A 13,784-nucleotide genomic window follows, 5' to 3' on the forward strand; every position below is an offset into this window, starting at 1 on the left:
GTAACTTTATCCCAAAAGTTGATGTATGTGCATGTTTGCAATTTTTAAGCCATAAAACATAAAGGAATCGAAGAATAGAAAAAAGTTTTCTAACAATTGTACTATAGAAGACTAGGGCAATTTTTTTGGGCATCAAGTCACCAAAGTGCTCATACTACAATCATAAGGGAGGCTTTAGCAAATCAGTTCTATATTGTTGCCAATGGATGCTTATTGACTTATCTATGAAATTATCAGGAACTGAGTTCATCTTGAAAGAGATTTACATTTTTATATCAGTAGAATTGGAATGCAATTTCCCTAGGCTTTAATCATCCTTAACTGTACATGAGTTTATGGCCTCTTTCTATGCAGTGTTAATTATTTTTGGGTTGCTGACCTTGTTATGGCCTGCATTCCCTGTATGTATGCAGTTAAAAAGATTAAAACAAGTGAATTTGATTCACTTGCTTATGCTAAAAAAGATCAAGTTCTGTGGTGATAGAATTGATACCAGAGAGCTCTCAGAAATGAGTTGTTTTAAAAGCTGCATTTTAAGACCCATAAGGAGCATAGTACAATCTTTAACATTGTTCATAAATGGAGAGTTAAAAAGGAAAAAATTGAGAAAGTAAATTATCCAGTACAGGCAATCCATTTCATTTAGTGACCAAAGTTACAACAGCACTGAACAAAGTGACTTATGACCGTTTTTCACATTTTATGACCATTGCACCATCCCCATGGTCATGTGATTTTTCACATCCGTTTGACCACCCCCATGATTATGTGATCAAAATTCAGATGCTTGGGAACTGATTCATTCATGACAGTTGCAGTGTCCCAGGATCATATGATCACCTTTTGTGACCTTCTGACAAGCAAAATCAGCAGGAAAGCCAGTTTCACTTTAAAAACTTGTTACTATCATAACAATTGCAGTTATTCACTTCACAACTATGGCAAGAAAGATTGTAAAATGTGGCAGAATTCATTTAAAAATGTCTTGCTTACCAACAGCAATTTTTGACTCAATTGAGATCATACATCAAGGACTACCTGCATTAAATAATATTTTTGCACTTTTGCACTTGTATGTATTTATAAATTATTTATGATTGATGAAATCAAATCAACAGCAACATGTATTGAGTTATTCTTCAGTGATACTGTAAGATTGGAGAAGTTTTTTTTAACAGTGACAGTAAGTACATCCTAAATAATAGATTTAGAAGACTGAGAGTTCTTTAAACTAGATTTTAAGAAAAAGAAAAGTACAATTAACCTTTGGTGATTAAATTTGAAACAGATTAATAAAGACAAATTCATAGATAGCATATGGTTTGAAATTGTTGTAGGGTTTTGGGTTGTACTTTCTGAGTTCCTTTAAGAAATAAATTGAGCTTTTTTTGATGCTTGATGTTTGATTTTTTTAATAAAATAAAACTTACTGTATTTGATAATGTTGTGAATTCACACAACTTTTCTAATAACTCAATCTACTTCATTTACAGGAAGTATCCATCAAAGCTTGCTTGCTTCAACAGACAAAAAAATTAATGGGCAAAATTACGGTTTTTAGGTAGGTAGATATTTTCCTAGTGTGTGTTAGGTGATTCTTTTAGGAAGATTTTTAAGTGGTTGACAAAGTATTTCTTTGCTAAACATTTGAAGACATTTAGGAATAATAAGATAAACTTGTTGTATATTTATTTATTTATTTGTTAAATATATGCATGGTTGAAAAAAATGAGGTCCAAATAGGACTGTAGCTCCTGGAATAGATTTAATGTTAAGGCTATGGTACTAAAAATTAACTCTTTAAACTGAATTGGCAGTATTTTATTTGCTGCTGTTTGCATTCTCAGTGAATCATACATGGTAATTAATTGTAATATTTATAATAATTTTAACTCTTACAACATTATTTGCACAGTGTATTGAAAAACTTAATCTTTCCCAAATGCCCATTTTTCAAGATAATGAATATTCATTCTATTTATTTTAATCTTTAACATTTAATTGTTTAGTCATATTCTCTAAAATTCATGGGTTGATGATTCCTTTACTGCAGTGGAATTGATAAATAGTGAAATCAGTATCATTTTTTTTTAAAGTCTCCCCTCCCCTATATGTTTTGCTCAGCAGAACAGCAACGTCATATTGTACATCATAGTTACTCAGGGAAGAGTGACTGGGAATGGAAATTAATATTCCAGTCTTGCAATATTAGTTTTTCTTCTCTAATTGGAAATATAGACATGGATATTTTCCCCAGGTTAATCATGAGCACACTTTACTCTATTTAACCTGGATGCTTATCTATAACTTTGGAGAGAGTCATGATGTATAAACAGTTTTACCTCCAAAGTGGTCCAGACTTGACAGCATTTTCCAGCAGTATCCTGCTGCTTACAATAGTTGTATCACATACTTTATGTAGTACCTTGAAAGAAGCATTGGCTTGGTTGGCAAGTCCAACACTAGAGAAGCTACTTCGAAAGAGGTCACTTGTTTTTACTGGACCTTTAATTATTGCCTGAATAATTTAGCTAATCTGGAGAAATATGGAGAAAGAAGATCTTGCATCTGGTCTCTCTATTGGATGTGTCATTTCATAATTATCTTGTCAGGATGTTTTATAGTCTGCTTGCAATTTGATAAATCTGTCTTTGTAACTGTAGATTTGAGGATTTACCTGGTAATTTACCAACACTTGAGCTGAAGATTCTTCTAGCCATAGCCACCTGGATATTTAATGCAGTAGCATCCTAGGCCTGAAAGCTGGGGAAGGGAATTAAGATAATCCATGTTGGTTCTTTCAACCCTAGTCTGGGTCTCTAATCTGGACAGATATCAATTTGGAATATATGTAATTTGGTTGTATGCATTTAAATTATTTGGGCAGCACTAACTTAAGAGCAATGCCTGGCAATTAAAGATATTTCCACTTTAGCAAATATTATACTGAAAACAATAAAAAATTGAAATAATTTAATAAAACTAGTACTGTTACTATTGTTGCATGGTTGTGACAGTCTTTCTCCACCAGCACATGGGCAGTTTCAGTCTAGATTAATTAGTTTTCAAATAGTTTTCAAATGCAGATCAATGTATACGACATATTGCCTAGTCCATCCTCATAGTGGTGAGGATGTGAGTCACAATTGCCACAAAATGCAAACATTGGATTGCAAAATTATTAATTGATAAAATCTCACATTGAGATTGATATAGCATTTTGGGGTCAATGTATTTGAGCTTTTCTGGCTAACATTTAGGAAATGTTGATAACATGTTATGAGCATTTCACAAAACAATTGCTATGATGCGATGAAAGTCGCATGGTGCCCTTTTACCCAAAAATTAAATTATAATATGCCCCATTATTTACTTGATTCTTGTTGGATGCTTTTAAAATTCATTTTGGGGGGCAGCAGGAGGTTAGAGTTCAAGTATAATACTAGGCCACAGGCCTGTCATTGCTGAATTTTTAAAAATGCCTCAAGTGTATTTGGGGATCCAGTCCTATTCTTGAAAATAAAAAAAAGTATTCTTTGTGTTTGTGCTTTGCAGCACAGTCATTTTCTATTTACTTGTAAAATAAAAGAAAATAAGTCAAATCAAGTAAATGCAGAGATGGAGATGTCTTTGGCCTGGTAGCATCTTGTTTGAGTTTCAGGTTCCAGCTGACAGGTTCATTTGCCCCTCTCTCTTCCCATAGTTTCTAAGGAGTACCAATTCTAGGACGGTTATTATCTAGTGTAGTTCAGGATTTCATTGCCATCATGACTAGTATTTTTTCATTGAATTGGTAGGTATTGGTGTATTGATATGTCTTTAATTTGGTTGGATAATTTCTACTGATACTTAGGTTTTCAGGGGCTTTTCCTGTTTACAAAGGTTAATAATCAGTTTATATCTAATCTGGAAGTGAAAAGATTGCTGAAGAATATAAGTCAGCTTTGCTCACCAATACAATTAATAGATTTGTTGAAATCTTAATTTTTCTCTAGAATGAGGAGAGTTTTCCCATTGAACAGAGTATATATAAATTTATTTATTTATTATTTATTTATTAATTTTATTTCTATACCACCCTTCTCCCGAAGGACTCAGGGCGGTGTACAGCCTGATTAAAAGCACAAAGACAAACAAAATTTAAAAATAATTAAAATTATTAAATGATAGGCTCAATTTAAATGCACTTTGGCTATTGAAAGAAATGGAAATAGACTCAGAATTGTGGTTTAAAAAATCATAAATCCAAGTGAGGAAGAATTATAATTATCTATTGAGGTTATACTGTTTCAGTAACTGAAGTGAAAAAAATATTCTCATGAAACTCAGAAAACTTCTGAGTTTCCATATTCAAAGCACTTTGGTTTCCATATTTGACCAAGGAAAAGACTGCTTCCTTCTTTCCTTGGCAAGGCAGTATTTAAAGCATGGATTCAGTGGCATCAGTATTTTTCAAAGCATTTATCCTACTATTTACATGTAAAAGTAATTGGGATGCCTAGGTGAGTTTCATACTCACCTTGAGTATTATAAATTGAGAAGCAATGGATGGCAAGTAATCAAGGAAAGAAGTAACCTAGAACTAAGGAGAAATTTTCTGATAGTTAGAACAATTACTCAGTGGAACAACTTGCCTCTGGAAATTTTTAAGAAGAGATTGGACAACCATTTATCTGAAATGGTATAGGGTTTCCTGCCTAAGAAGGGGGTTGGACTTGAAGACCTCCAAGGTCCCTTCCAACTGTGCTATTCTATTCTATTTATTTGAGTACCTTCCTAATTTCAGAAGCTGCCTTTAAAGGTATTGATTCTTCGTGTAATTGGGACAAAAGTGTTTATAATTACTTTTTAAGTTTATTTATTTGGAATACTTGGAAGCCAATCATGGTCAGTTACAGTTCATAAAAACAAGAATAAAATTCTGTAATATACCCAACTAATTAAAAACAATCAAGAAGTAGTACAGAGAGGCATTTCAGGGGCAAAAACCTGCTAAATTCCAAGTGAAAGGGTAAAAAGCTAAATTTCATCTAGAATAGAATGTTACTGTCAAAAAAGGGAATTTCAAGGCCAGAGTAGCAGAACAAAAGAGTGACATTTCTTCCAGCTATGAGCCATAGGAATGTCTACATTGCAGATCTTAACATCTGAGCCAGTTTATCTTCAAGTAAACTGTTAAAGGCCTTAAAAATCACTGCTATCAAACAGTCTTTATGAGCTAATAGAGTTTTTTTAAGACAAGTGCTATATGATTTCTGAAGAGTGTTCTAGAAATAGATTCACAGCTGCATTCTGTATTTTTTGCAATTTTCAAATAATTTTGAAGGACAAACTTAGGTAGACTGTATTACAAGAATACAAAATGTTACTAAAGACTACTATGGAGAGACCATCCCTGTCAAGGGAAGCTTGCTGAATGCATTCCAGAGAATGTATGTCGCCTAGACCTTGAGTAATAAAGATACATTCAAAAATTTACCCAGTCTGTACACTTATTCTTTCAGAGATTGCATCCTTGTTCAAAGACAAAGGCTTTTCGATTTTCCAGACTCATAAACTACAAGTTCACAATGCCTCTATCATTTTAGGATTCAGCTTCATTTTATTGACCACCTAATCATACAACTATTGCCTAGTTTTATCATTTGCAGGGATTAATTGTTATTTGTATACCTATACTGTAAAATCTAATCTGCAGTACATATGAGAAAATATTGGGTGTATAAGTTAAAAAAATAAGAAAATCAAGCCAGCCCAAAGCAACATATAAAAATTGGGAGGTCAAGAAATTATTTTTCACTGAAAATTATTTTTGATTGTAAAGATTAAATTTATAAAAATAAGATACAAGTAAATCTCAATTAGTACAGTTAATAAATCCCTCAAAATGGTCACATTATTACAATTTGCACTATTCAAAGTAATATTTCTATGGAAAATATGGTAATTGTTTCCAGCTTGATGAAAATAAGCAATGAAAAGTTTTAGGTATAAATTTTCATATTTATATTAATGAAATTTTACAGTATAGGGTAATAAGAATGTACTTATAATTTAAACATATAATTAACAAAGTCTCACAGTAGTTTTAGAAAGCCAGATAAAAATAAATAGATTCTACTGTAGTTAGGCGACAGTAGAGGATGAGATGGTTAGATAGTGTCATTGACACAATGAATATGAATTCGGGCAAACTCAGGAAGACAGTGGAGGACAGGAGAGCCTGGTCCATGGGGCCGCTAAGAGTCGGACACAACCTAGCGACTGAAAAGCAAACCATAGTCAGGCAGTCTAACATCCTATTTTAGTGTTTATAACAACACATTCTTGTTCAATTAATGTATTTTTCGGAGTATAAGATGCACTCCCCCTCAAAAGTGGGTGAAAATTTCGGTGCGTCTTATAGACCGAATACAGGCCCGTTTTTGGGCTCCCAAACCCTCTGCATGTTGTGTTTTTGCCCTTCCCGGCCCCAAGAAGCCCTCGCAGGCCAAAAATGGATATGTTTTTGGCAAAAACAGGACACACAGAGGGTTCGGGGCCCCAAAAATGGGCCTGTTTTTGGCCTGCAAAGTGTTTCTGGGGGCCGGGGAGGGCAAAAACATGACGTGCGGAGGCCAAAAACTATTTTTTTCTTGTTTTCCTCCTCTAAATCTAGGTGCATCTTATAGTCCGGTGCATCTTATAGTCCAAAAAATACGATATATCAGATTTTTGCTCTAATATAATAATGGATTTCTTTTTTTAAAAAAATTGTATAGTTTTCCTCTGAAGGAATCTTCTCCAATTTGCACATACTGTATGAAGATTAGCAGTGTCCAAAATCCAAAACACAACTGCACAATCCCAAACACAACTAGCTTCATTAACTGAATTTTTTATTAAATGTACTTAGTGTTCCCCTCCTCCCGGTCTTTTAACAGAATTTATTACTGGTGGGTTTTTTCCCTCCTTTATTATTATAATGTGTAGTAGTTTTAATGTTTGTAAGCTATCCAAACTTGTCTCTCAACAAGATGGGTGGCACGTAAATGAAATAAAGGAAAGAATAAGGAAAGGAAAGGAGTGACCTGGTATCAATTTACAATTTGCATTAAATCAAATACTGTATTATTTGAATTTGCATTAATCATGACCTGACTTAAGTACTGGAGTATGTAAGCTACCTTAATGTAACTTAAACATTATTTGAAGAGAAACAAAAGCGAAGTACATAACAAGGAAAATACTTTCTTCCCTTCAAGTAAGGGAAATGATAGTGGTTTCTCATTTTCCAGAACGCTGCTACTACACTCCAGGATAGGGTAGGGTTAAACCCTCATTTTTGCCAGCAACTGAGAGAACTTTTTTTACTAAATTACTTCCTACTCTGTGCTCTTACCACGCCCCTTTTGCACTCCGTTCCCCAGTCTTTCTCTCAGTTGCTGCCAGACTGAGAGGGTTTTCTCTGTGCTCCGAGGTAAGCGTTAGGCCTTTGTTTATTTTTGATTAGCCCCTTTTTATTTTTTTCGGTGGATTAGGTTCCCAAATTTCTCTTTAAAATTTTTTTTCTCTTCTTGTAATTTCTGTTGCCTCCCTGCCTGCCTGCTGTCTGTCGGGTTCGTGCCTGGGAAACCAGGTCGTCCCGACCGGCGCGCTTCTCGCGCCCACAGCTGCCTATCCCTGTCCCTGCGGGGCGGACCAGGCCTAATTGTATTTCCGACTCGTTGGGGGCTGAGGACTTTGCTCACCGCCGCCATCTCTCGGAGCGTGGACAGAGTGGCGCAGCGGTTTGAAAGGGCGGCTAGTGAGAGCGCTACCGCAGCAGGGCTCAGCCGATGTCCGTCCCGTTAGGTTGCTGCGGGCGGCGTCTTGCTTGTTGTGCCAATACCCCCACGTGCAGCTCCGGAGCGTGTGGCCGGCGATTGAGGGTGTGGCGTGGCGGACGGTCGCTCGCCACCCTCCGGCTGCGGGATTCCCGGTCAGTGCCCCTCCCAGTGGCAGGCCCTGGTGGAAGCTCTGGGGGTATCTATAACCCAGAATAACACGGCAAGTTTAGCGGCCGCCATATTGGCACCGTCACTGCGCGGCCGCCATTTTGAATTTGGGCGGCCACCATTTTGATTACCACTGTTCAGGCCTGCTTGGCCATTTGGGGGCCCATTCTGAGGCGTTGAAAGAGGGGCAAATTCAGCCGTCAATCAAGTCCTTCACCTGACCCCACCGGCCTTTCACTCCTGCTGGCTGGGGGGGGGAGCGAATTAACCGGCTGTCCCATCTGATCTGGGCAAGAGTCCTGGTGAGGCGGAGTGTTTGCTCTTTGTGACCTCAAGTGGACGGAGGGCTATTGAGTTGCCTCTCATAAGGGGAAGGTTGCCACTGCCCTTAATTCAATTTTAATTAAAAAAAAAAAAAGTGGGCGCCTGTCTCATATGATGGCGGATTCATCATTTTCCTCCAACATAGAGTGGGAGGCCAGCCCGGTCAGATCGAGCAAGTCTCGTAAAAAGCAGTCGGCCAAGCGGTCCACGGCTGGAGGCCATAAGTCCCAGTCTACTAAGTCCTCTTCTACAACTGACAAAGACGAGCTTCGTCATCATAAGGCCTTGGAGAAACAATGTGAGAAGGCCAGGCAGGCTTCGGCTTCCTCGTCAGGCCGGGACACGGGGCTCGCACAGCAGGCATCGTGTGCTCCTTCAGATCCGGAATGGAGGACAGCCCACCTCATACCGTTGGCATTGCAGAAGGGCGTGTCCCAATTGATGCCGGATGTCTCGAAGGTGGGTCTGGATCCCTTCCCGCCTCCACGTCACCAACCATCGGCCACTTTCACACCTACGGCGGCGGGGCTCCGCCCTGTGGATCATCCCCCGCCTCCTGCTCAGTATGACTTCCAGTCGATGCTTTCCACCACTTTGGCATCTATTATGGCGGCTAGTGCCCAAACAGCAGCTCTGACTTCATCTGTGGGGACTTCCTCAGGGGGAGTGGGGGCTGCGGGCTCTCGCAGGGCCCGTTCCCCCTCGCAGCTGGAATCTGATTCGTCTGAGGCTTCAGATCAGGATGAGGAAGTGACAGAGGACCTCGAGTTTTCGGAGGATGAGGGACTTCCTCCTGACTCCCCGGCGTTCACAGGATTGTTCCGGCCTGCATTATTCAAGTCTCTGCTTCACAAGGCCCGGCAGACGACAAATCTGGGGTCGGTGGGGGCTCAACCCCCGGCATCCCAACCCGAGTCTGGCCCGCACGATGCTTTGTTCAAACAAGTCAAGCAGGAAAAGGACTTCATTCCGTGCCCTCAACTGTTCACGGATGTGCTGCAAGCGCCTTGGAGCCAACCTGGGTCGTCTACCGCGCCCAGTAACCTCGATAAGAAATTGTTCTGTTCGGCTCCTGAATTGGATGCTTTGTTGGACTTGCCAGCTGTGGATGCTCCGGTGGCCAGTCTCACTTCTCAATTGATGGTGTCATCTGATCCTCTTGAAGGACTAAAATCTGAGGACAGGTGTACAGAACTGGCTTTCCGGAGGTCACATCAGGCGGTGGCTTGGACGGTCAGGACGGCCACGGCCACGTCGTTCTTCAATCGAGCATCTCTGATATGGCTGCGTCAACTCCAAGAACGGCTTCCGCCAGAGGAACGGTGTATGCATCATGACATCAATAAGATCATCACGGCCACGGAGTACTCAGCGGATGCCTCGCTGAACTCCGTCAAGTTTGCATCCAGGGCAATGGCCGCTTCCATCACGACACGTCGCTTGTTCTGGCTTCGCCCGTGGAAGGCCGATGTCAAGGCCAAATGGAAGCTAGCAGCGGCTCCGTACAAGGCCTCCAACCTGTTTGGCTCTGCTTTGGATCCGGTCCTGGTGGAGGACAAAGACAAACGGAAGATTATGCCTTCTTCTTCTCGCAGACAAGACAGGCGTTATACCCCGTACTCACAGCGTCAGCCCTTTCGTGCCTTTTCGGGGCAGGCAGGCCCCTCCACTTACAGACAACCTTACCAGCAGTCCGATCGCTTCACAGACAGACAACGCTTCAGAGACCGTGGCAGGCATCATCCCACTTCGAAACGACCCTACCGTGGGGCCAGTTCTAAGCCCTATCGCAGAGGCAAATGACTCACCAACTCCCGGTCCCATGGGCGGGCGACTTCAGGCCTTTCGTCACCGAGGGGACCGCTCCACGTCAGACGAGTGGGTTCGTCGCACAATTTCCGACGGTCTCTCTATAGAGTTTTTGGATCGCCCTCCTCGACGCTTCATAAGATGTCCTGTGTCACTGTCCATGGACCGTCGCAACCAGATGGCGGAGGAGATCTCTCACCTCTTGGAGATCAGAGCGATAGAACCGGTTCCGGCAGATCAACAGGGGTCCGGATTTTATTCGGTCCTGTTTTTAGTGCCGAAATCTTCCGGAGGGGTCCGGGGGATTCTCAACCTCAAAGACTTGAATCGTACGGTACGTTACCGTCGGTTCAAAATGCACTCCCTTCGCTCAATCTTGGCATCGATTCGTCCAGGGGATCTAATGCAGTCGGTGGATTTACGAGAGGCCTATCTGCATGTTCCAGTGCTTCCATCGCATCGTCAATTTCTGCGCTTCGAGTATGCGGGCAGTCATTACCAATATTGTGCGATGCCATTCGGACTCTCGTCGGCTCCCCGGACTTTCACCAAGTTAATGGCTGTGGTGGCGGCAACGCTCAGTGCCATTCCGGTCAGAGCGCTCTGTTACTGAGACGATGTGCTGGTCCTTTCTTCGTCCAGACAACGAGCAATGTGAGACATGGAGCGAGTCCTCTCGGCCTTCAGGGAGCACGGCTTCACTATCAATATGGACAAAAGCCAACTTGTTCCTTCAACTTCGATTTTACATCTCGGGACAGTTATAGACTCTGGAAAGGGGCAGGTTTTCCTGTCAGAAGACAGAGTGAGAAGCATCCTTTCACTCCTGGACCTGGTCTTTGCCCAGAGGTCGGTACCCCTGTTGACGCTGTCCCGACTGTTAGGGAAGATGGTGTCGTGCTTCCGCATTGTGCCGTGGGCGCGCAGGCACTCTCGCCCGTTACAATGGCTCCTGCTCCCCTTTCAGCGGGAAGGCAACTCCAATTCTGCAAGGAGGGTGCTAGTCTCGCCGCAAGTTCGACTGTCACTTCGTTGGTGGAAGTCGACGGCTATTCGGAGGGGATGCAGCTTTCTGGAGCCGGATCGGATCGTGATCACTACCGACGCCAGCCTTCATGGTTGGGGTGCCCACCTGGGTGCGCAAGTGGCCCAGGGACAGTGGACTCAGGAGGAACGCACTCACAGTATCAACCTGCTGGAGCTTCAAGCAATCCGCCTTGCTCTACTGCACTTCGGGTCCCTGATTCGAGACCGTCACGTGCTGATACTCACGGACAATACGTCCGCCAAAGCGCACATAAACCGTGAAGGCGGGACGAGGTCGCGGAGCCTGATGTTTGAGTCGGACCGTCTGTTCAACTGGGCGGAACGTCATCTGGGGTCGATCCGTGCAGACCACATCTCCGGGGCTGCCAACACTCGGGCGGACTGGCTCAGCAGGGAAGTGATCGATCAGGCCGAGTGGCAACTTCTTCCCAGTCTGTTCCACGAAGCCTCACTTCGCTTCGGGAGACCGGTGGTGGACCTCTTTGCCAGCCCGGCCAACGCGCAACTGCCATGGTTCATCTCTCGATTTCCGTCACCGCTCGCAGAGGACACGGACGCTCTGCGATGCACTTGGCCGACAGGCCTGCTGTACGCATTCCCGCCAGTGCCATTGATTCAGCAGGTGATCCGGAAGTTGCTTGTGGAGAAGGCGGAGGTGCTGCTGGTGGCGCCGTACTGGCTGCGCAGACCGTGGTTCGCGGATCTAGTGGAGCTGTCGACATCGGATCCGTGGCTGATTCCTCCTCATCGGATCGTGCTGCGTCAAGGGGCCATTCGACACCCTGAGCCCCAGTGGTTCCAGTTGGCCGTGTGGCACTTGAACGCGTTATCCTGAGGAAGGGCCGTTTGCCAGACGAGGTAATTGGGACGATCCAAGCGGCCCGTAGACCTTCCACAACACGAATTTATGAAGCATTGTGGAGGGCCTTTTGCCGCTGGTGCGCGGGAGCCCATGTAGATCCGACCTCTGCGACTATTCAAGACGTTCTGGGTTTTCTCCAATCGGGGTTGGGCAAAGGCCTGGCTCCGGCGACCCTTTGGCGTCAGGTGGCGGCTCTGGCTACGGTGCTTTCCTTTCCACCGTACACGTCTTTAGCACATTACCCGTGGGTGAGAGGGTTTCTACATGGAGCTACGAACCTGAGGTCGCCCACGGTTCACCGTTATCCCTCGTGGGATTTGGCGCTTGTTTTGCAGGCCCTTACAGTCTCGCCGTTTGAGCCGCTGGGGTCTATCTCGTTGAAGTTTTTGTCGTTCAAAGTTGCCTTTCTGATAGCGATTACTTCAGCTCGGCGCATATCTGAGCTCTCGGCATTGTCCGTCCGGAAGGATTTGTGTATTTTCCACGCTAACACCGTTGTGCTGCGCATGGACCCTGCGTTTATCCCCAAAGTTAATTCCTGGTTTCACCGTTCGCAGGAACTGGTTCTTCCAGACTTTTGCCCGTCGCCCAGACATCACCGTGAGGTTCTTTGGCACACGCTGGATGTTCGCAGAGCTCTGAGACGTTACATTCACAGGACTGAGTCGTTCCGCAAGACGGAGGCCCTGTTTGTTTGTTTCGTTCCATCCTGCTTCTATGGGTCAGAAGGTGTCGTCGGCGACCATTGGACGTTGGATTAAAGCCTGCATTTCTTTGGCTTATGAGACGCAGGCATGCCCGGTGCCCGCGAGGATTCAGTCTCATTCGACTCGGAGTGCTGCTACCTCAGCCGCCTGGGCTATCCAGGCATCGGTGTTGGACATCTGCAGGGCAGCCACTTGGTCTTCCTTGTCGCCCTTTATTAGACACTATCGCATTGACACTTATGCTTCTGCGGAGGCGTCGTTTGGGCGAAGGGTTTTGCAGACTGTGGTCTCTGGTTCCTCAGTGGGGAGCAGTGAGTTTCCCGGCCCTGGGACTTAGGCTTGGGTATGTCCCTATCCTGGAGTGTAGTAGCAGCGTTCTGGAAAATGGACGTTGTCTTACCTGAACGTGCGTATACACTCCATTTCCCCCCCAGTTGGTTATATGTATTTTTTGAGTGAGTTGGTTTCTGGTTGGATTAATAAAGTTGTTCTATTTTTCATTTGCTGTGTCTTCGTTCAAGACTGGGGAACGGAGTGCAAAAGGGGCGTGGTAAGAGCACAGAGTAGGCAGTAATTTAGTAAAAGAAGTTCTCTCAGTTGCTGGCAGAAATGAGGGTTTAACCCTACCCTATCCTGGAGTGTATACGCAGCGTTCCGAAAAGGGACATTCAGGTAAGACAACGTCCATTTTATTTGTATAAGGTTTGTACCAGATTTTAATTCTCACATTAAGTGTTGAAAGAGTCCATAAGTAAATACTGTATACATATTTGGTTACTGAGCTGGTTATAAATTATCTGAACAAATTGTCTAACTTAGAAGAGTAGATTGAATAAAACTTGCAGATCACAAAGCCTGATTAAAGGATTAACAACATATAACTCTTAGAATTAAAGCTATATTGCATCAGATTTTTGTGGATAAACAATACATTTTTTTTTTTACTTATAGCACTTTTCAGATACTGTACAGACTGCATAATAGCTACCTTATAAAGCAAATTTTACATATATTAAATTACAATTTCGGGGCCATTAATTGCATTCTTTATATATTATT

At 43.0% G+C, this 13,784-nt stretch overlaps 1 protein-coding gene across 7 annotated transcripts in view; it reads left to right on the plus strand.

Moving 5' to 3' along the window:
- CNOT2 (CCR4-NOT transcription complex subunit 2) overlaps nt 1-13,784 on the plus strand; it is a 78,948-nt gene that overhangs the window by 37,587 nt on the left and 27,577 nt on the right. For 4 of the 7 annotated variants that reach the window (XM_070946942.1, XM_070946946.1, XM_070946947.1 and 1 more), the window contains exon 2: nt 1,494-1,561. The exons of the other annotated variants lie outside the window; for them this stretch is intronic. The gene's annotated coding sequence lies outside the window, so the exon portion shown is untranslated. The remainder of the gene's footprint in view (nt 1-1,493; nt 1,562-13,784) is intronic. 7 annotated transcript variants of the gene reach the window in all.

This window comes from Pituophis catenifer, unplaced genomic scaffold (genome assembly GCF_029215685.1).
Source record: "Pituophis catenifer annectens isolate HBS135680 unplaced genomic scaffold, rPitCat1.0.hap2 SCAF_7, whole genome shotgun sequence".
Classification (NCBI taxonomy): domain Eukaryota; kingdom Metazoa; phylum Chordata; class Lepidosauria; order Squamata; family Colubridae; genus Pituophis; species Pituophis catenifer.